This window comes from Schistocerca gregaria, chromosome 5 (assembly GCF_023897955.1).
Source record: "Schistocerca gregaria isolate iqSchGreg1 chromosome 5, iqSchGreg1.2, whole genome shotgun sequence".
NCBI classification, from domain to species: Eukaryota; Metazoa; Arthropoda; class Insecta; order Orthoptera; family Acrididae; genus Schistocerca; species Schistocerca gregaria.
In genome coordinates, this window is record NC_064924.1 from 162,522,596 (window position 1) to 162,547,107 (window position 24,512).

The 24,512-nt window shown below is 45.5% G+C and overlaps 1 pseudogene; it reads left to right on the forward strand.

Moving 5' to 3' along the window:
* Positions 1–2,395: 2,395 nt before the first annotated feature.
* LOC126274404 (5S ribosomal RNA) lies at positions 2,396–2,513 on the forward strand (annotated as a pseudogene).
* Positions 2,514–24,512: the final 21,999 nt, after the last annotated feature.

Genomic DNA, 24,512 nt, shown 5'->3' on the forward strand with positions numbered 1-24,512 from the left:
GAGATTTGTAAACAGTCAGAATACGGTGCTGAGGTCGGCAACGCCTGTATAAGACAAGAGCCTGGTGCAGTTGTCAGATCGGTTACTGCTGCTACAATAGCAGGTTATCGAATGGGACAAATGGCTCTGAGCACTATGGGACTTAACTTCTGAGGTCATCAGTCCCCTAGAGCTTAGAACTACTGAAACCTAGCTAACCTAAGGACATCACACACATCCATACCCGAGGCAGGATTCGAACCTGTTACCGTAGCGGTCGCGCCGTTCCAGACTGTAGCGCATAGAACCACTCGGCCACTCCGGCCTGCGCAGGTTACCAAGATTTAAGTGAGTTTGAACGTCGCACGAGCGATGGGACACAGCACCTCTGAGGCAGCAGTGAATTGGGGATTTTCCCATACGAACATTTCACGACTGTATCATGAATATCAAGAATCCGGTAAAACACCAAATCTCCTACATCGCTGCGACCGGAAAAGATCCTGCAAGGACGGGACCAACGACGACTGAAATGAACCATTCAATGTGACAGAAGTGCAACCCTTCTGCAAATTGCTGCAGATTTCGATGCTGGGCCATCAAGAAGTGTCGGCGTGCGGACCATTCAATGAAACATCATTACGCTTCGACTGCGCCCTTCGACACCGCCATTGGACTGTTGATCACTGGATACATGTTGCCCTGTCTGACGAGTCTCGTTTCAAAGTGTATCGAGCGGATGGACGTGTACGGGTATGGAGACAAGCTCATGAATCAATCGAACCTGCATGTCATCTGGGGACTGTTCAAGCTAGTGGAGGCTCTGTAATGATGTGGGGGCTGTGCAGCTTGAATGAGGTGGGACTCCTGATACGTCTAGATACGACTCTGACAGGTGACATGTACGTAAGCAGGCGATCACCTGCATCCATTCATGTCCATTGTGAATTCCGACGGGGTTGGGCAATTCCAGCAGGAAAATGCGACACCCTTCACATCCAGAATTTCTGCAGAGCGGCTCCAGAAACACTCTTCTGTGTTTAAACATTTCCGCTGGCCGCCAAACACCTCAGACATGAACATGATTGAGCATACCTGGGAGGCCTTGCAACGTGCTGTTCAGAAGAGATCTCCACCCCTCCTACTCTTACAGATTTATGGATAGACGTGCAGTATTGATGGTGTCAATTCCCTCCAGCACTACCTCAGACATTAGTCGAGTCCACGCCACGGCGTGTTGCGGCACTTCTGCGTGCTTGCGGGGGGCCCTACACGGCATTAGGTAGGTGTACCGGTTTCCTTGGATCTTCAGTGTATTTCAGTGTACAGTGTACAAGGGGTGCTCATAGGGAGGGCCTTATCAGGTTTAGGCCAGTCTAGGAAATGTCAAATGTGTGTGAATTCCTAAGGGACCAAACTGCTGAGTTCATCAGTCCCTAGAGGTACACACTACTTAAACTAGCTTGTATTCACTTATGCTAAGAACACACACACACACACTCCATACCGGAGGGAGGACTCGAACCTCCGGCGGGAGGGATCGCGCAATCCGTGACATGGCGCCTCTAACCGGGCAGCCACTCCGCGCGGCCAGTCTAAGAGGACGAACAACTAAATAAGGGGGCAACGGAACGGGAGGCGGTTCACGTTAAGCTATGTTGGTGGCCATAGGCTCTGCCTCCCAAAAAAGACACCTGCGCTAGTCCAGGTCTGGATCACAAAGAGAGAGAAGCAACTGAGTTCTGCGCTGCACAATCCTACACTGTCCACACACGTGACCTGTATCCCACGCACGCAATTGGCTAAAACTGATGGCGTGAATTCACTACCAGTTTCAGCAGAGGACTCATGCCTCTCCTGTCAGCAGCTTACTGAAAGGCAGGATACTTGGATCACGTAGGCAGAGCCAAAGGTGCTGTGGGCGAAAACTTACAAAGATATGACGGAGCCTTTGAAATAAATTTTTAATGGTATTCCTTAAATACTCCTTGACTGGTGCCACCCTATTTAGCGGCCCTCGAGTCATCATGTGCCATTGGTGTCATATGGATGCGGCATGGATGGGCATGGGCTCAGCACACCACTATCCCGGCGGTTGTCTTCTTCCCAGCCCTTAGAGCAACTGCTTCTCACTCAAGTAGCTCCTCAGTTGACAACACGATGCTGGAAGCACTCCCTTCCCGTCCTCCCCGCTCTCCAAGGGAAAATCCCAGACAGTATCGGGATTGAAGCCGGGTCTTCCACATAGCAGTCAGACACGTTGACGACTTCACTACGGAGGAGGACGCCGAAAGCAAGTCCAGAGATCAAACTTCCAATTCTAATGCGCTCACAACAGTGATCCACATATACTTCAGAATGTATGACGTCGAATACATAATCACTTACAATTTTATATGTTGCGCTTGTGACCATGGGCAACGGCCTTGCCGCAGTGGATACACCGGTTCCCGTCAGATCACCGAAGTTAAGCGCTGTCAGGCGTGGCCGGTACTTGGATGGGTGACCATCTGGGCCGTCATGAGTTGTTGCCATTTTTCGGGATGCACTCAGCCTCGAGATGCTAACTGAGGAGCTACTCGACCGAATAGTAGCGGCTCCGGTCAAAGAAAACCATCATAACGACTGGGAGAGCGGTGCGTTGACCACACGCCCCTCCTATCCGCAGGATGACGCGGCGGTCAGATGGTCCCGATGGGCCGCTTGTGGCCTGAAGACGGAGTGCTGCTTTTTTGTAACCATGGGCAGTTAAATAGAAAACTTCAAAAGACTGTAAAAAATTTGAACTACGTTTTACTTCTCTGTAATTCTTGTCAGTGTAGCGCTCTGCATTACATACGGGAGCATGCTGAAAAGAAACACTTTTTAAATAAGACAATCGTTATTAACATTTTACATATTTATTTTTCATATCTGCACATTTACTTTTCAACATAGTCACCAAGGCGACGAACACATTTCTCTCAAAATGGTTCAAATGGCTCTAGGCACTATGGGACTTAACAGCGGAGGTCATCAGTCCCCTAGACTTAGAACTACATCTACATCCATACTCCGCAAGCCACCTGTCGGTGTGTGGCGGACTGTACCCTGAGTACCTCTATTGGTTCTCCCTTCTATTCCAGTCTCGTATTGTACGTGGAAAGAAGGATTGTCGGTATGCTTCTGTGTGGGCTCTAATCTCTCTGATTTTATCCTCATGGTCTCTTCGCAAGATATACGTAGGAGGGAGCAATATACTGCTTGACTCTTCGGTGAAGGTATGTTCTCGGAGCTTTAACAAAAGCCCGTACCGAGCTACTGTGCGTCTCTCCTGCAGAGTCTTCCACTGGAGTTTATCTATCATCGCGCGCTGCTCTCCGTTGGATCTTCTCTATCTCTTCTATCAACCCTATCTGGTGCGGATCCCACACTGCTGAGAAGTATTCAAGCAGTGGGCGAACAAGCGTACTGTAACCTACTTCCTTTGTTGTCGGATTGCATTTTCTTAGGATTCTTCCAATGAATCTCAGTCTGGCATCTGCTTTACCGACGATCAACTTCATATGATCATTCCAAACCTAAGGACACCACACACATCCATGCCCGAGCCAGGATTCGAACCTACGACCATAGCTGCCGCGTGGTTTTGGACAGAAGCGTGTAGAATCGCTCGGCCACCACGGCCGGCTACATTTCTCACAACGAGAGACCACTTTTTGTTGATAGCATCACTGTAGAGTGTAGAATGTCTGACTTTGTTGACGGAGTCACAACCTGAGCTCAGCTTGCACTGTTTCATCATTGTCAAAGTGAAGTCCTCGAAGGTGTTATTTAAGTTATGGAAACATATGAAAATCGGATGGGGCCAAGTCGTGAGTGTATGGAGGTTGATTGATGACAGTGAACCCAAGGCGCCGGATTGTTTCAAAAGTCGCCGCTTTCGTGTGTGGTCTGGTTCAAATGGCTCTGAGCACTATGGGACTGAATAGCTGAGGTCATCAGTCCCCTAGAACTTAGAACTACTTAAACCTAACTAACCTAAGGACATCGCACACATCCATGCCCGAGGGAGGATTCGAACCTGCGACCGTAGCAGTCGCACGGTTCCGGACTGCGCTCCTAGAACCGCGAGACCACCGCGGCCGGCTTTGACAACATAATAACAGTTGTCAGGATAATGCATCTTGCCAACATCAAAAAGTTAAATAATGCTATACAATACAATATTAAATATTAACTCTCAGAAAGAATATTAACCCTAAACACAACAATATTAGAGTTTAATTAGAAGTTTCTTTACAAAATTGTTCCTACACATACATTATGATGTTTGTAAGCACTACGAAAATCGTCCGATTCCGCTTCAAAGTTCGAAACTACACTCCTGGAAATTGAAATAAGAACACAGTGAATTCATTGTCCCAGGAAGGGGAAACTTTATTGACACATTCCTGGGGTCCGATACATCACATGATCACACTGACAGAACCACAGGCACTTAGACACAGGCAACAGAGCATGCACAACGTCGGCACTAGTACAGTGTATATCCACCTTTCGCAGCAATGCAGGCTGCTATTCTCCCATGGAGACGATCGTAGAGATGCTGGATGTAGTCCTGTGGAACGGCTTGCCATGCCATTTCCACCTGGTGCCTCAGTTGGACCAGCGTTCGTGCTGGACGTGCAGACCGCGTGAGACGACGCTTCATCCAGTCCCAAACATGCTCAATGGGGGACAGATCCGGAGATCTTGCTGGCCAGGGTAGTTGACTTACACCTTCTAGAGCACGTTGGGTGACACGGGATACATGCGGACGTGCATTGTCCTGTTGGAACAGCAAGTTCCCTTGCCGGTCTAGGAATGGTAGAACGATGGGTTCGATGACGGTTTGGATGTACCGTGCACTATTCAGTGTCCCCTCGACGATCACCAGAGGTGTACGGCCAGTGTAGGAGATCGCTCCCCACACCATGATGCCGGGTGTTGGCGCTGTGTGCCTCGGTCGTATGCAGTCCTGATTGTGGCGCTCACCTGCACGGCGCCAAACACGCATACGACCATCATTGGCACCAAGGCAGAAGCGACTCTCATCGCTGAAGACGACACGTCTCCATTCGTCCCTCCATTCACGCCTGTCGCGACACCACTGGAGGCGGGCTGCACGATGTTGGGGCGTGAGCAGAAGACGGCCTAACGGTGTGCGGGACCGTAGCCCTGCTTCATGGAGACGGTTGCGAATGGTCCTCGCCGATACCCCAGGAGCAACAGTGTCCCTAATTTGCTGGGAAGTGGCGGTGCGGTCCCCTACGGCACTGCGTAGGATCCTACGGTCTTGGCGTGCATCCGTGCGTCGCTGCGGTCCGGTCCCAGGTCGACGGGCACGTGCACCTTCCGCCGACCACTGGCGACAACATCGATGTACTGTGGAGACCTCACGCCCCACGTGTTGAGCAATTCGGCGGTACGTCCACCCGGCCTCCCGCATGCCCACTATACGCCCTCGCTCAAAGTCCGTCAACTGCACAAACGGTTCACGTCCACGCTGTTGCGGCATGCTACCAGTGTTAAAGACTGCGATGGAGCTCCGTATGCCACGGCAAACTGGCTGACACTGACGGCGGCGGTGCACAAATGCTGCGCAGCTAGCGCCATTCGACGGCCAACACCGCGGTTCCTGGTGTGTCCGCTGTGCCGTGCGTGTGATCATTGCTTGTACAGCCCTCTCGCAGTGTCCGGAGCAAGTATGGTGGGTCTGACACACCGGTGTCAATGTGTTCTTTTTTCCATTTTCAGGAGTGTACGTACCACCAAGTCACAGCTCTATCTTATTGAGAGGTTTGCAGCATCCCATGTAGGTAACTTTAAGATTTAGATTTTTAACTCTGGTCACTTCTGTTAACTATCTACATGGCTACTCTGTAAATTACACTTAAATAGCTGCCTGAGGGTTCATCGAACCACCTTCACACTAATTCTCCATTATTCTTCTCTCGAACAGCACACGGAAAAAGAGAACACCTATATCTTTCCGTGCGGGCTCTGATTTCCCTTTTTTTTTATTATGATGATCGTTTCTCCCTATTTAATTCGCCGCCAATAAAATATTTTCACATTCGGAGGAGAAAGTTGGTGACTGAAACTTTATGAGAAGATGCTGCCGCCAAGAAAAAGTCTTTGTTATAATGATTTACATCCCCCGTATTATGTCCGTGACACTCTCTCCCCTATTTCTCGATCATACAAAACGTACTGTCCTCCTTTGAAGCTTCTCGACGTGCTACGTTAATCCTGTCTGATAAAGATCCCACACCACGCAGCAGTACTCCAAAAGAGGATGTGCAAGTGTAGCGTAGGCACTCTCTTTAGTATATCAGTTGCATCTACATACACACTTCGCAATCCACCACACGGTGCGTGGCGGAGGGTACCTCGTACCACAACTAGTATCTTCTCTCCCTGTTCCACTCTCAAACAGAATGAGGGTAAAATTACTGCCTGTATGCCTCTGTACGAGCCCTAATCTCTCTTATCTTACCTTTCTGGTCTCTCCGCGAAATATAAGTTGGTGGCAGTAAAATTGTACTGCAGTCAGCCTCAAATGCTGGTTCTCTAAATTTCCTCAGTAGCGATTCACGAAAAGAACGCCTCCTTTCCTCCAGAGACTCCCACCCGAGTTCCTGAAGCATTTCCGTAACACTCGCGTGATGATCAAACCTACCAGTAACAAATCTAGCAGCCCGCCTCTGAATTGCTTCTATTGCCTTCCTCAATCCGACCTTATAGGGATCCCAAACGCTCGAGCAGTACTCAAGAATAGGTCGTATAAGTATTTTATAAGTGGTCTCCTTTACAGATGGATCACATCTTCCCAAAATTCTACCAATGAACCGAAGACGACTATCCGCCTTCCCCACAACTGCCATTACATGCCTGTCCCACTTCATATCGCTCTGCAATGTTACGCCCAAATATTTAATCGACGTGACTGTGTCAAGCACTACACTACTAATGGAGAATTCAAACATTACGGGATTCTTTTTCCTATTCATCTGCATTAATTTACATTCATCTATATTTAGAGTTAGCTGCCATTCTTTACACCAATCACAAATCCTGTACAAGTCATCTTGTATCCTCCTACATTCACTCAACGACGACACCTTCCCACACATCACAGCATCATCAGCAAATTGCCGCAGATTGCTATCAACCCTATCCAAAAGATCATTTGTGTGGATAGAAAACAACAGCGGACCTACCACACTTCCCTGGGGCACTCCAGATGATACCCTCACCTCCGATGAACACTCACCATCGAGGACAACGTACTGAGTTCTATTACTTAAGAAGTCTTCGAGCCACTCACATATTTGGGAACCAATCCCATATGCTCGTACCTTAGTTAGGAGTCTGCAGTGGGGCACCGAGTCAAACGCTTTCCGGAAGTCAAGGTATATGGCATCCGTCTGATACCCTTCATCCATATCATCTGAAAAAAGGGTGAGTTGCGTTTCGCAGGAACAATGCTTTCTATAAGCCGTGCTGATGCATGGACAGCAACTTCTCTGTCTCAAGGAAATTGATTATATTCGCACTGAGAATATGTTCGAGAATCCTGCAACAAACCGATGTTCAGGATATTGGTCTGTAATTTTGAGGATCCGTCCTTCTACCCTTCTTATATACAGGCGTCACCTGCGCTTTTTTCCAGTCGCTCGGGACTTTACGTTGGTCAAGAGATTCGCGATAAATCCAAGCTAAGTAAGGAGCCAATGCAGTAGAGTACTCTCTGCAAAACCGAATTGGAATCCCATCAGGACCTAGAGATTTATTTTCAATCCATTCAGCTGCTTGACAACCCCAGGGATGTCTATCACTATGTCCTCCATACGGGAATCTGTACGAGACTAAAACGGCGGTATGTTTGTACGGTCCTACTGCGTGAAAGATTTCTCAAATGCTAAATTTAAAATTTCAGCTTTCATTTTGCTGTCTTCCGTTGCCAGGCCAGACTGATCAGTGAGTGACTGGATGGAAGCCTTCGACCCGCTTACCGATTTTACTAAGACCAGAATTTCCTTGGGTTTTCAGCAAGATCTTTTACTAAGGTATGACGGCGGTAGTGATTGTATGCTTCGCGCATCGCTCTTTTTACAGCAGCACGAAGCTCTACTAACTTTTGCCTGTCCTCATTCTCCCGATCTTTCTTGTACCGCGAGTGCAACTGTCTTTGCTTCCTGAGCATTCTCCGAATTACGCTGTTAAATCAGGGTGGGTCTTTTCCGTCCGTAACCTACTTTTTCAGCACATACTTCTCCAATGCCTGATTTACAATGTGTTTAAAATTTGCCCATAATTCTTCCACGTCCATCGTAAGTGTTCTGCCATTATAACGCAGTCTTTGGTTCGCCTTCCCACATCTTCAGTGTGTTCTTTCCAGTTTAAGTTGTTCGTAACTGTAATTCCTGGGTATTTAGTTGGCTTTACGGTCTTTAAATTTGATTGATTTAACGTGTAGCTGAAGTTTAACGTATTCCCTTTAGCATTGACGAGGATGACCTCACATTTCTCATTATTTGGGGTCAATAGCTACTTTTCGCTCCATACAGATATCTTGTCTAAGTTGTCCTGCAAATAATGATTTTACTAGACGATAAACGGCGTCATCATTTGCAAACAAGCTAAGACGGCAGCTGAGATTGTTTCATAAATCGTTTATAAGGATAAGGAACGGGGACGCCAGAAATCACTTCTGTTTTACTCGATGACTTTCCGTCAATTTATACGAACTGTGACCTCCCTGACAGGAAATTATGAATCCAGTTGCATAAATGAAACGATATACCATAAACATGCAATTTGATTACAAGCCGCTTGTGAGGTACGGTGTCAAAAGCCTTCTGGAAATACGAAATCAATTTGAAATCCCTTGACGATAGCATAAGTGCTAAGTGTTAAGCACTTCGTGTGAGGAAAGAGCTAGTCGTGTTTCACAAGCACGATGTTTTCTAAACCCGTGTTGACAACCTGTCAACAGACTGTTCTCTTCGAGGTAATTCATAAAGTTCTAAGACAATGCATGTCCCGAAATTCTGCTGCATGCCGATGTTAATGATATGATCCTGTAATTTAGTGAATTACTTCTATTGCCTTTTTTAAATATTGGTGTGGCCTGTGCGACTTTCCAGTCTTTCAGTAAGGATCATTAGTGTGTTTTCATTTGGCGACTGTCCGCCCCCGGTAGCTGAGTGGTCAGTGCCTCAGATCGTCAATCCTAAGGGCCCGGGTTCGATTCCCGGCTAGGTCGGAGATTTTCTTCGCTCAGGGGCTGGGTGTTGTGTTGTCCTAATCATCATCATTTCATCCCCATCGACACGCAAGTCGCCGAAGTGGCGTCAAATCGAAAGACTAGCACCAGGCGAATGGTCTACCCGACGGAAGGCCCTAGTCACACGACATTATTTGGTGACTGACTGCCGAATGCTTGAAAATGAACATATGCCGAAATCGCAATAAATAATATTTTTACAGCCTAAAGTGGAATTAACTCACTGAAATATTTTACGAAGGCCGTGGTCCTCATCAAAATTCTTCGTCCTAGAATATTGCTCAAGTGTGTCGGACACATAGCAAATACGACTTGTAGAGGATGCTGAACGATTACAAAAAACGACAGCACGAATGGTTGTAGGTTTGTTTGACGAGTGTAAGAGTGTCACGAAGACAGTGCAAGAACTGAATTGGAAGACGCTTGAAGTAGTAAGTGCAAACTATCCCTTTTGAAAGTCTACTTACAAAGTTTCAATAACCAGCTATGTATACTACAGCCTCCTAATTACCGCTCCCGTAGGTATCGCGAAGGCAAGTTTAGTCTACGTATGTTACAGAGTTGCCAGAGGCGTGTAAGCAGCCGTTCTCCCCGTGCTCCACACGTGAATGGGTGGGGAAAAGGCATTAGTAGCATGGAACGTATCTTCTGCCTAGTACTTCACCGTAGTTTGCAGAGTATGGATGTAGAGGCGCAGCAGTTTGTATTAGCTACCGCCAACGCTACTGCCCGCTTGGGCACGGCAGTCACAGTTCTTTGAATGAACATATGCCGAAATCGGAATCGCTATAAATAATATTCAAAGAACTGTGACTGACACCCGAACAACAGGAACTTGCATTGAGAACAGAAAATAGTGCACTGAGAACGGCTAGCTACTAGCCGAAATCTGGATTTCCGTAATAAAATCTAAAAAAGGACGACTGATTGCTGCACTCTAATTTATGTCACATTGCAGTCGCTGAGTGCACCCACTTTCCGAATGAAAGGTAACCTGACTCTTTTCAGATATTTATATTAAGGTATCTTTTTTTTTTTAGGTATTTGGCCACACGGTGTTCAGTTGGGACATTAAGCTACGATTATAAAATTGGCAAATCTACTGCGGCGACTATAATACCACATGTATGTGAAAATATTTGGAGAAAATTGAGACCCATTGTCATGAGTGAACCAACGAAAGGAAAGTGATGTGAAATATCCACGATATTTGAAAAGAACTCTAAGTTTCCCAATTGTTTGGGGGCCTTGGACGGGAAACATATAGGTTAATCCAACCTGAACACACAGGGGCAATGTATTATAACTAAAAAAATTAGTTTTCGCTAGTTTTATAGGAGCTAGCGGATGCAAACTACTGTTTTGTATGGGTTGAGATTGGTGCCTACGGTAGAAACGGTGACTCAGGTATATTCAAGAATTCATCACTGTACAAGAATCTGACAGAAAGATCAATGAGACATACCTGAGCCAAAGGCGTTGTTAATACAAAATAGACCAAGAGTGTTGCCATATGTGGCAGTGGCTGGTGAAGCTTTTGCATGATGGAGAATTTAATGCGGCCTTACGGGGGAGTGTCACTAACATATGCTTAAAAATATATTTAATACCGGTTGACATTAGCACGCCGGTATATCGAATGTACTTTCGGCATAATGTGCAATAAATGGCGTATTTAACATAGGTCATTAGATGTTAACAACGGTTTCGCAGAAAATATCGTAAAATCGACATGTGCACTACTACACAACTATGTCAGAATGAGGGATGGCTACAATTGTGAAGATACTCTTCATATTACACCACCGGAAAATCTAGTCTCGCATTATAAGGGCGTGCTGTGCGACAGGCAGACAACGTTCGACTACATTTAACAAATTATTTCGTCAACGATTGGTTGGATCGCAATACTTAATTTGTCACACAGACTTATTAAAAATATAAATATATGTACTCACATAATAATTTCTTCTGTTCTTCATGGTCACCTCCTTCACAGAATATGAGAACGAGTTCTTCCCAAGCCCTTGTCCTTAAGTTCTTATCTGAATAACTGCTACTTGTCATGTTCCATATCGCAGGACGTTTCTCTGTTTCATCTATAAATAAATCGGTATTAAAAGCTTCCGTTTCCACTTCGGACGACTTCTGAATGAACGTAGCGAACCCTAAAACACGTCTATCCCCGTCAAAAGCTCGCGATCAACTGAACGGTAACATAGAAAACCAATAACCTCAAAGCGCAGGTTGACGTGCGCTGACAACAGTAAAGTGCTAGCGCAACGTTCATCGCGCGCTTTATTAAAACGCTCGTTAGCATGTGTACGGCCTGAATGAAATGTATGTAGTTGTAAGCACGCCTTACCAAAACGCGCGTTAAGCGCTCGTCACAGTGAACCTGCTCTAACTACACTACAAGGGCGGCTTTACACTAGCCACCTGGAAGCCCAACTCTGCAGAGCATGTAGGCGCTGCACGGCGCCACTTGAAAGGGAAGTGGCTCCTTTGTCGTCACACAGCGCCGCTTTCATTCGCAGCTGCTGCCACGCCGCAGGGTTTCCGTTCCCTCATGGAGGACTTAACAATTCATTTTGAATTGCCCTTTTTTATTAGTTCCTCTTTTACTACTCTTACTAAGAAAATCAAAAGGAGATAATTTGAAAGTAAATCCTTGGTGGCACTATTTGCAGAAGGGAGAAAAAAATGGTTCAAATGGCTCTGAGCACTATGGGACTTAACATCTTTGGTCATCAGTCCCCTAGAACTTAGAACTACTTAAACCTAACTAACCTAAGGACATCGCACACATCCATGCCCGAGGCAGGATTCGAACCCGCGACCGTGGCGGTCACTCGGCTCCAGACTGTAGCACCTAGAACCGCACGGCCACCGCGGCCGGCGCCGGAGAGAGAGTGGTTAAGGTTTACTAAACAGGCAGCCAATATACCCAACTGCATGGTGGCTACAAGTGGCAGACTTACAGGAGTCATCAAGGCATATGACTTCGGGTGACTTTATCGCAACAACAAAAACATTTTCTCGAAATTGTTGATGGCGTGACTCGGAAGGATGGAAGTCTAAGCATCCCGTGTAAGAAAGGTGGATTTACTTTCTTAAGGAAATCGAAAAATCCTGAACGAAAATGCCATCTGCTAAAATTATGCGAGTATTTGTTTTCTATCCCTGCACACAACGCCCCTGTGCAAACAGTTTTCTCGCTGATGTCGGCCCAGTGTACAGATGAAAGACATCGACAGCTGCCAGGAATCAGTCTTACAGTGCCAGTTTAACTACAAGCTGACATGGATGGAGTCTTACAAATATGTAAAAAGGGGAAAAGACTGCTGAAAAAAGGTGAAATCTTCCGAAAAATGTGATGTACCAATCACTTCTGCAGCAACAAGTTCCGTGGTAGAGCACTATCCCGCGAAAGCCAAAGGTCCCGAGTTCGAGTCTCGGTCTGGCATACACTTTTAATCTGCCAGGAAGTTTCATATCAACACACATATCAGCGCACACCCTGTTGCAGAAAGAGGTGACATCTTCCGAAATTCTGGAAAGCTGCATGTAACTAAGTTCTGCACAAAAAGTAATTGTGTTAAATAAATGTTTTACTTCATTTCTACGCTCCATATCAAAATGTCTCGGGGACGTCCCAGCTAGACACGGCAACCCTAGAAAGCGCCCATTTAAACCAATGCTTCACCGGCGGCAGCGCCATTGAGAAAAGCGCTTCTCAGTGGCTCCTTGTGAAGGCAGATTAAGAATGGAGCGACTAACGTTCGCCGCTAGGATTTCGCTACTCTTGTTGCGGATGCGCACAGGGCTCCATGCTCCTCACCCTTTGGACAACCGACGTCTTCTAGTAAGAGCGACCGTTGTCGCTAAACAATTATTTGAAAGGTATTTAAACCATCGTTGCAATTACTAAAAATGTACACATATTTTATCATACGTACATAAATACGTAACACTGAATTAAACTGCAGTTGTCCAATATTTCGTCTTTTTTTTACGTCAAGAAATGTCTAGTGCTTGCGAGACTCGTGAACTTGAATCAGAAATAGTGGATTTCAGCACAGAGCCGATTTTTCCGTGCAACTCATATGTTACATGCTGTGTACCTGGCTATCTTAGGAACCCTTCACCGCACTGTCTATTTTTTGTCAAAATAAGTTTCAGCAACCATCAGAAACATCGAGAATTTGGCAACGAACGCTGACGACACTGCCTATTGGTGCATGCCCCATCGACAACCATTATTCGAAGACAGACCATGGAATACCTAGAACGACTTCAAAACTGTGTGAAACCATGGAGAATCAAGCCGAACCCAATTTAAATTCAGAAACCTCCACAGCAAATCCAGACAAAGCCCACAACAACTCAACCACTACTTATGGAACTCCATAGACTCAACCTCTCAAGACACTTCAAAATACATAGGAGTACGCTTAGACAAATAGCTGAAGTGGAAGACACACGTAAAACATACAGTAGACAAAGTACGAAAAAGACGGAATCAAATCAGACTTGTCCATGGACGACTTCTTAGATGCAGCGCTATCACAGCAATCAATCATCTACGAGACGTTCATCAGACCAGTAACTCAATACACATCAGCTCCGCTCTTAGGTATGACTCGACTCTCCAGTGAAAGACTCTGCTCCACTGAAAGACGACTCCTACGCAGTATACTTCTGTTTCAATGAACCACCCCCAGAGCAGCAAAACATCTTCCCTTTAAAAACCAGACTGACAGAACTTCCTGCCAGATACGGTCGACAAATCCTCAAAACAGACCTGACATGCAACACAAGCTTGCACAAAAGCCCAGACACATAGCCAGACCCAAACATAAATACATGTACCCTCCCCTTGTGATAGCACTCAACATCAAGGATACGTAAAAGGACATCAGTGACGAGATGGACGAACTTATTCGAAACTTCACAATCCCACCTCACCTCACACCCATAATCTCAGACGAACCATACCCTTGTATTTAACGCCCAGAATGAACTTCCCAGAATCGATGTGACACCACAAATATACCTGTCTATGGCGCTGGTGACGTCTTAAGAAAACTGTAGTGGATCTTTACAACTCCACAATTTTTCAATACTGTTTACCACAAACCAAGCATTGCAACTTCCCAAAAGATAGAACTGCAACAATAACCATCGCCATCACAACATTGTACTTGAAATTTTAGAAATTAGAAAATAATCCCTATTTGTAAATACACCCGAAGTGGCATAAACTCTCCCTTATTATAAGCAGTTACTGTGCGACATTCTGACGCATAGTGGTCGCAACATCTAGAAACAAAGGCAAAGAAAGTGACTTACTTGTAAATATTTCTCCAAGTACCACAAGCACCTCCTTAGCATAAGTAATAGTGAAAGAAATTACTGTAAGACACTGTGTTTCAGAGTGGTTACAACATATAGAACAAAAAACTAAAGAAAAGACCAACAAATCTAAAAATGGTTCAAATGGCTCTGAGCACTATGGGACTCAACTGCTGTGGTCATTAGTCCCCTAGAACTTAAAACTACTTAAACGTAACTAACCTAAGGACATCACACACATCCATGCCCGAGGCAGGATTCGAACCTACGACCGTAGCAGTCGCACGGTTCCGGACTGCGCGCCTAGAACCGCGACCAACAAATCTATTGTAACTAAATATAAGCTTACTATACGGGACAATGTATACTTTAAAATTGTCAATAAAGGAAAGAAAATCCTAGGTTAAAGCATTGGAAATAATACACTTTTACGTACGTTTTCAAATATACGAAGAATGCATTCGACCTAATTTATGTTTTATTAAGTTATATTTTAGATATAACAAAATGGCGCAAGAAATGAAACAAAGGAAATGAGCGCATAGTTTTTGTGGCCGGGAGGCCGTTCAGTGGAGTTCGGCCGCCCGTTGCGAGCCTGTTTATTTAACGCAACTTCGGCAACTTGCGCGTCGATTATGACGAAATGGTGATGAGGACAGAATCTACGGCGAAATGATGATCAGGACAACATGCACATACAGTCCCAAGTGGAGAAAATCTAACACCGGGCCTTGAATCGAACCTGGGACCCCCAGATCGAGGGTCAGCAAAGCTAACCAGAAGACGTTGAAGAATTGCTCTTTCACAGTGGGAAGCAAGAAGTTGCTTCAAACATCAATGTAGGCCTGATCTTTGACAGTGTCACGCAAAGCAACAAGGGGTGCAAGCCCCCTCCATGAAAAACACCACCACGCCGGCCGGAGTGGCCGTGCGGTTCTAGGCGCTATAGTCTGGAGCCTAGCGACCGCTACGGTCGCAGGTTCGAATCCTGCCTCGGGCATGGATGTGTGTGATGTCCTTAGGTTAGTTAGGTTTAATTAGCTCGAAGTTCTAGGCGACTGATGACCTCAGAAGTTAAGTCGCATAGTGCTCAGAGCCATTTGAACCATTTGAACACCACCACACGATAACACCAACGCCTCCCAATTTTACTGTTGGCACTACACACGCTGGCAGATGACATACACCGCCTGTTCGCCATATGCACATACTGCCATCGGATCGCCACATTATGTTCTGTGATTCGTCATTCCACACAACGTTTTTTCGCTGTTCTATCGTCCAATGTTTACGCTCCTTACACCAAGCGAGGCGTCGTTTGGCATTTACCAGCGTGATATGTGGCTTATGAGCAGCCGCTCGACCATGAGATCCAAGTTTTCTCACCTCCCGACTAACTGTCATAGTACTTGCGGCGGATCCTGATGCAGTCTGGAATTCCTGTGTGATGGTCTGGATAGATGTCGGCCTATTACACATTACGAATCTCTTCAACTTTCGGCAGTCTCTTGTCAGTCAACAGACGAGGCCGGCCTGTACGTTTTTGTGCTGTTTCTGTCCCTTCACGTTTCCACTTTACTTTCACATCGTTAACAATGGACCTAGGTATGTTTAGTGATGTGGAAATCTCGCATACAGACGTATGACTCAAGTGACACCGAATCACCTGACCACGTTCGAAGTCCGTGAGTTCCGCAGAGGGCCACATTCTGCTGTCTCATAATGTCTAATGACTACTGAGGTCGCTAATAGGCGTACCTGGCAGTAGGCGGCAGCACAATGCACCATTAGGTGCACTGTTTTTGGGGGTGTCCGGATACTTTCCATCAAATAGTGTATGTAGCACTATTCGGTCACTGTGCATAATGCCTGCCCAAACCATAACGCCTAGACCTCCCAACGAATTTCATGAAGTTTTGAGTTTTGTGGTATGTAACGTGTTCCCCTCCCCCTTCTTACTAACTGATGGCCACATTCACTCCAACAGTGAAGCGGGATTCATCAGCGAACATCACTTTGGACCACTGCTGCTCAAATCAGCCGAAACATCACTTACATCTGGACGATAGCGTGTTTGAAATTGAATGCATTTAAGAGACTTATCAACACACAAACCAGGCTGATTTAACCGCGGCGGAGTGGTTCAGGCAGATACACAATTATTGGTATTGGTTGCAAGGTCTGTAGCGATCTACCTAGGAATGAGATATCTGTTCCTTTTCGCCACTTGGGTCATGTATCGATCCTCTTGCAGTGTGCTGCTCCATCTACGACCAGCGGCACGGTTCCGCGTAGCATTCCCATCTTCAGTGGCCTTTTTCAATTGCGACATGAATCTTTTGGACACGCCCATTAATGTGGGCACAGTAGTTATACTTTGACTGGCTTCGAGTTGTCCAGCTGCTCGTCCACGATCGTAAGCACCCAGATGATATCTTTCAGACATGTAGCCGTACCACACGGGAAGTCGCACTAATCAGTTTCGTAACAACCTTAATCTTCCAGTGCATACAGAGAGTTCGTGCAAAAGCTTCGCTGCAGTTAATCATGTCCCGCCCTCTACATTTCCTTTTACTATCGTTCGTCGAGTGTTCCGTAGCAGTTATTAGTTTTTCCGTAGTAACTGGCACATGTTCCTTTGTCAAGTATTACTTGTTCCTTAACAACTGTCAAGCATTGCAGTTCACGTAGTGCTCTGTGAATCCATTTAATGTTCCTTCCATTAATTTCTTAGTTTAGCCACAGTGTACCTTGACGTTAAGTTTGTCTACTACGCTTCAACGCATTCCTGTAAAATTTTGATGCACGCATTAGTATTTAACCCATTGAGAACGCCGGTATGCTCATTCTCTGACGCCAAATATCAGTGTTAGGCTTCCTGCTTCCAACACAGGGCGCAACGTAGACGAGTCCTTTCCAGCTAGTGTGTACCGACGTCTCAGTACGTGGCGCGCAACAATGAAGTGCGTTGCGAAACAGTGTTCTATCCAGACGTCTAAACTTTATACACATCTGAAACTTCGCGTTTTGCTTTTTAACGTGAGCTGTGATAATTCGTGATCACTTTCGACACGATCTGCGCTAATCAGCTACTGCATCGGATCAGTTCTTATTACTGGGAATTCGAGTGGTAGTAAAAATCTCCAACATCGGTTGCCGCATTCTTCTCACTTGGTGGACACAAGTAAGTTGGTCAGTGTCAGTGTATGTATGACCTAAATTGTCCTAAAATTTTGTTTCAGTTGCTATTCGTAAATAGTGATTTCTCCATCTTATGAGAACGGAGCTAATAAGAGAATGCTGTGACGGGTAATTTTAAAAAGGAAGGAAGATTAGAATTTAACGTTGTGATATAATTATACTCAACCCACCGCGCTTTTCGTAAGTCCGAGAAACAATGCGAGCAATCTATCTATTCCAAATCGACTCTTCAGATGAAAACTACTGTGTTCGTCATAACATAAACGCTACGTAGTAAAAGATGTTTTCGATCAGTGACGACTCGTGCTGTATTTTACCAGTGTGCTACTATGTAGTGGCCTACAGCCTTTTCACTTACAAAGCTAGTAGAATAACTAAATTGAATACATTAATTTGACTTTATAAATTGGAATGTTTCAATATATTCAAATTTTGTAATTAATAGTTTAACGTAGCGAGGAATGAAATGAAATGAACAAAGTAATTAATAACTGTGGGAATTGAATGGGGTCCACGAACTACCTGACTGTGCGTTAAACCATTTTTTTTTAATTCTTTGGAGGCTAGGTGAAAATGAAGACTGAAAGATCTGTGGTTTGACCGACATTCGATCGCGCGAACTCTTGGTTTCGAGACAAGCGCTTGCTTTACCGCCGGACCACCAGACGCCATGTCACGAACTGCGCAGCCTTCCTCTCTCTGAGGCTCGAATCCACTCTCGGGCATGGGAATGTGTGTTCCCAGAATGAAATTTTCACTATGCAGCGGTGTGTGCGCTGATATGACAACTTCCTGGCAGTTTAAAAGTGTGTGCCGGACCGAGACTCGAACTCGGGACTTTCGCCTTTCTCGGGCAAGTGCTCTGCCGTCTGAGCTACCCAAGCACTACTCACGACTCGTCCTCACAGCTTCACTTGTGCCAGTAACTTCGTCTCCTATCTTCCAAACTTCACAGAACCTCTCCTGCCAAACTTGTAGAACTAGCGCTCCCGGAGGAAAGTACATTGCGGAGACATGGCTTTGCCACATCCTGGGGGATATTTCCAAAATGAAATTTTCACTCTGCAGCGGATTATGCGCTGATATGAAACTTCCTGGCAGACTAAAACTCTGTACCGGACCGAGACTCGAACTTAGGAGTTCATGCATTGAAGGCTGCAATTCGTCGTTGCGTCTGTGTGAACAGAGTCATAAATATAAAAACCCTATGCAGTAATGCGGCATAGTGTTGAGGTTAGCGTATAAGCGTGCATGTAGATGGTCGTGGGTTCGAATATTGTCAATTATTTTTATTCAGTTAATTAGTTTAAATGTTTTGTTTATTTCTAATACTCTGCTGCGTCATTTTCATCATCGTATTGACTATTTATTTACTTTTATTTTTCCTCATATTATTGCTTTTGTACGTCTACATTTCGTTTGGAATCTGCCTGGGTCGCCTATTATCTGCAAGCAAGTTTCAATCAGGACAGCTCGTCAGTTGGTAACGCGTTGAGGATAGTTTCAGGTAAGTAATGACAGCGAGAAATTACAGTTTGTTTTTAGCGCTGAAACTGAAATTTTTCTGTCTTGCTCGTAGTGGTTATCTTTGATCGCTGTGAACAAAACGATAGTGATTTTAGATCTGCCACAGATTGTTGACCGCCGTTTTCTCGGAAACGTTGCACATCATGAGGTTGTGGTTAGGTTAGAACACGAGTTTAAAATCAGGGCTACAAAACGCGTCGTCTCCCGCAGTTCAGACGTTGGCCATTTAAAATCAGCTGCCGACAGAGCATCTTTCATTTCCGTCATACCTCGCGGTGGCCGCTTCCAACGTTACTCCGCATTACACAGTAGCAGCAGTTGTTAAGTGACCCTACAGAAAACCAGACTACCAGAAGTGCAACCAACGCCCTTGTTATGACACGGAAACAGACAACGACGGCAGTGCTCCGTGTGGCGTGGCATTGAATTTTGAATAGGAGAAATGTGGTGCCGAAATATGTCTTTTAGAAATACGAGTACTAAATGATAATATTTTTCATTTATACTTGATGGTTGGTACTGGTACTCTGGTGGTGAAAAGCACACATAAAAAAAAAGTTTTGCATCACCCCGGTTCCCAGAACTCCTGAAGATAGACGTTGACTGTGGATATTGTATCAGAGACACAGTCCCTTTGTTCAGAGATGTCACTAAACCCGCCCAAAGATATAAACAACAATCCATGAGCAGCGCGTGTTAGACGGAGGGGGTCCGAGAGGGGATCAGTTCCAGTCATTCCACCAGCAAGCAGGAACACGGCTCGTGTTGTCTGTAGTTCAACCATGCATAGACGGTCAATAACGCGGTTCGATCGCGTCCGCATTGTTACTTTGTGGAGGAAGGGCTCTCAACAAGCGAAGTGTCCAGGCTCTCGGAGTGAACCAAAGAAGCGTTGTTGTTCGGACATGGAGGAGATACAGAGAGATAGGAACTGTCGATGACACGCCTCGCTCAGGCCGCCCAAGGACTACTACTGCGGTGGATGGCCGCTACCTACGGATAATGGTTCGGAGGAACCATGACAGCAACGCCACCATGTTGAATAATGCTTTTCGCGAAGCCACAGGACTCAAACCGTGCACAATAGGCTGCACGATGCGTAATTTCACTCCCGACGTCCATGGCGAGGTCCACCTTTGCAACCACGACACCATGAAGCGTGGTACAGATGGGCCCAACAATATGCCGAATGGACCGCTCAGGAATGGCGTCACGTTCTCTTCACCAATGAGTGTCACATATGCCTTCAACCAGACAATCGTCGGAGACGTGTTTGGAGGCAACCCGGTAAGGTTGAACGCCTTAGACCCACTGGTCCAGCGAGTGCAGCTAGGTGGAGACTCCCTGCTGTTTTGGGGTGGCATTATGTGGGACCGAAGTAAGCCGCTCATGGTCATGGAAGGCCCTGTAAACGGCTGCACGAAACGTGAGTGCCATCCTTCGACCGAGAGTGCAACATATCAGCAGCATATTGGCGAGGCATTCGCCTTCATGGACGACAATTCGCGCCTCCATCAAGCACATCTTGTGAATGACTTGCTCGACTAGAGTGCCCAGCATTTTCTGCAGACATGAACCCTATCGAACATGCCTGGGACAGATTGAAAAATGCTGTTTATGGAAGACGTGAGCCACGTACCATTCTGAGGGATCTATGCCCGAATCGCCATTGAGGAGTGGGAAAATCTGGACCAACAGTGCCTTGATAAACTTGTGGATAGTATTCCACGACGAATACAGGCATGCATCAATGCAAGAGGACGTGCTACTGGGTATCAGAGGTACCGGTGTGTACAGCCATCTGGACCACCACCACCTCTGAAGGTCTCGCTGTATGGTGGTACAACGTGCAAAGTGTGGTTTTCATGAGCAATAAAAAGGGTGGAACTCCTGTTTACGTTGATCTCTATTCCATTTTTCAGTACAGGCTCCGGAACTCTCGGAACGGAGTTAATGCAAAACTTTCTTAGATGTGTGTATATTTATTTGTAAACCCAATATTGCAATTTCGACCATGTGCCTGTTATCAAGTGGAAATTATGTTCCTGGTTACGACCATCTGTGCATATGGCACTCTTTGAATTGCACGGAAATATATTGCTCGTATTTTAGCTCTCATCTGTAATACTTCATGGGGTAAATGATTCCATATTTGTTTTTGTTTCATATGGAACAGAGACTGGTTTCGTCACATGGTATTCTGTGGACTCAATGTCTGTTTGTTGCTGCTTACGACTACGTGTATGAATTGCTTATTTTAAATGTACTGTAAGTTTATTGCTCGTATTCTACGTAATTTTTGTTACCAACTGTTTTTCGTGCTCTCACATTTAATGGAGACCACCGGAATTTTAATTGACTTCTGCTGAAATGTTCTGTTTGTAGTACCGTACCTATTAATAACGTGTAAATCATGTGCTAACTATTGTTGCTTTTTTTTGCATTTGGAAGGAAGAATGCTGTAATGACAAAGGCTACAAAGCACGGGGCCTATTCATCTGCATCTGCATCCATACTCCGCAAGTCACGGTGAAATGCAAGGCACTCAGTGGCAAGAAGGAACGCCAGTCAAAGCAGAATTACATGCTCGTTCCGTGGCAAGATATAATAAGTTGAATACCAAATAATCACAAAGCACACTGCGATGCAACCAGCTTCTTTTAACTAGAGCGGAGCCAACGATACTGGCGTTCGAAAGGGCTGGAGATTTCCCGAGACGCTACAGCGTTTACTACAGTCAGTATGGAGATTGTTCGAACAATAACATGGCATTTGATTCGGGTGGAGGGAGGACAAGGGCCACATAAGAAGCTACGACCTAGCACCAACAATAAGTTGTGGCTCCGCTTAAAATTTGACAATTTTGTGAAACACTGGAGGAAATAGCTTTAAATCCTACCCACTGCACAAACTCCTATTATGTTTAAACAAATTTACAATACTAGTTGTCATACAGTACCAATATGTGTGGAAATACAAACTTTTATGCTGGTTTTTAAGTAAAGGTAACAGACAAAAGACGAAAATTTTGTCTTCCAGAAACTAATACTATACTGAACACAGTAGAACGTTTTATTTGTTTATGGGAGAGGTTAATGATTTACGAAGTATATTGCAACTGACAGTCCTTGTTTATACAGTAGAATAACAGATAAAAACGTCACCAGATGTTAATAAGTTGGAAAACAGAATGGCAACATTCAAATGAAACAATGTAGACTAATAACTAAGGAAAATTTTTTTAAAATATCGTAGTGAAGTGACTAATTTTTATCGCGAGAATGAATTACAGTGGACAGATCCATCTTGGAGGTAGTACCATTAGACGTCGCTAGATGGCTGGACGATTGAAATCTTGAGAGTTGTAAGGAATCATGATCGCAATCTTTTATTTATCTATTGCCATTGTTAGGCATAACCTGCACTCTGGAAGATATTTCAGACACTGTTTCACAATTATTTTTATTATTAAAATCCATAGTGCATTTAAAACCCTCAGACAGCTCAATGCAATGATACCAACAAAGTCACTAGATCGCGGGTAGATCAAAAGATCGAACAGCACCCGAGATCTCCCGAACTGTGACGTAAACTGTTTGAACAGTTCGAGTCGTGTTCAAACACAAGCCTACTGTTTACTACGAAACGAAAACAAATGTGTAAGACTCAAAATCAGCCAATAACAAAGCGAAATGATGGACTGTTAAACTTACAGCGCTCCAAGTGGCGTGGCAGCGAACCAAGGGTGTGTTACTATCAGTGGCATCCAATATGGGAGCAGTGTAGCGGCAAATGACAGACGTCAAATAGCAAGTAACTGTAAACGGACTATAGCAGCCGCACGCTGTTGTCACAGTGCCATATCTGCAATGGAATTTCGGCGCATTTACGGTCGCGGACCGGCGGAAAGGTTTCTTCTCGTAGGCAGAAGACAAAAATGTACCTATCTCGGTTATTTCCAAATATGTCTTTCTATCTTGTTTTCCTCGTGTTTTTGAGCACCCTCTCCTCCCCTCCCCTCTCCTCTTTAAGCCGCGATGTTTGGTTGAGGGGGAGGGGGGGGGACAGTCTCGCTACGCTCTCATTATGACCTTTTTTGACGCCAGTTGACGACAATTTGTACATTACGTTGCCCACGCGAAGTTTGTTAGTGCCGCTCTTGATTTAAAGGCTGCCTATAGCGTGTTGCTCTACTATCGTGCATTCAAGACGATGCAGCAGATGCGCCAGAGCGTCATCTGCTCGTGGAGCCGGCCCCCAAAGCGGCGTCGTGAGCTGAGCTGCGGCCGCTTGCCGTCGTAAATCTGCATCCGCGGCGAGATTCCTCCCTACGCGTTTATGTAATTTACGTCTGGGCGGCCGAGTAGGAGAGGCACGCGTTAACGCAACCGATGATTTATCGTAAGAGCGTAATTCGACGTTGAAGGCCGACCGGCCCGGCAGTAATGACTCTATTATGGCGGCCGAGCTGGACATATTTATGGCAGTGAACCTATGAATACGCAGTAATACCAGGGACACCTGCGTGCTCCAATTAAAAACAGCCGCCTCCGCGGCTGCATAATTACCGGGATCCACCCTAAAATTCACCTCGGACCGCCGAGCAAATTGCCGGACGTATGTTTTGCTCTGTCTCCTCAAAACTAGAATCACTGACGCTACCTAGGTATCTCGAATAGAACCAGCATCGAACCCGAACACGTCGATCATGTGAAACCCAACTGGAGCTTCTCACAAATGTAACTCTAAAAGCCACCAATCAAGGCAGTCAGGTAAACGAAGTTTTTCTTGACTTCCAAAAAGCTTTTGATTCATAAGGAACCCCTTGAATGCGAGGTCGCGAAAGGCCAACGATGTTTATGGCATTCGATGCCCCACGTATTGTATACCATGCAACCGCAATATTGGCTGCTAATGGTAACAGAGGACGGCACTTGAGGTATCGAATGGCGAGCACGGCATGGGGCTGTGGAGTGTAGTTGAACTGCTTAGTCGACGAGTAACTCACAACAGTACTTAGTGGTACGGGTGATAATACGAAGCAGTACAATGGCAACGATAATCAAGCAAACATTTCGGCAGAAAGGAACCCAAGGAATTTCGCACAATGAGAAACAATTGGCAGATGAGATATTAG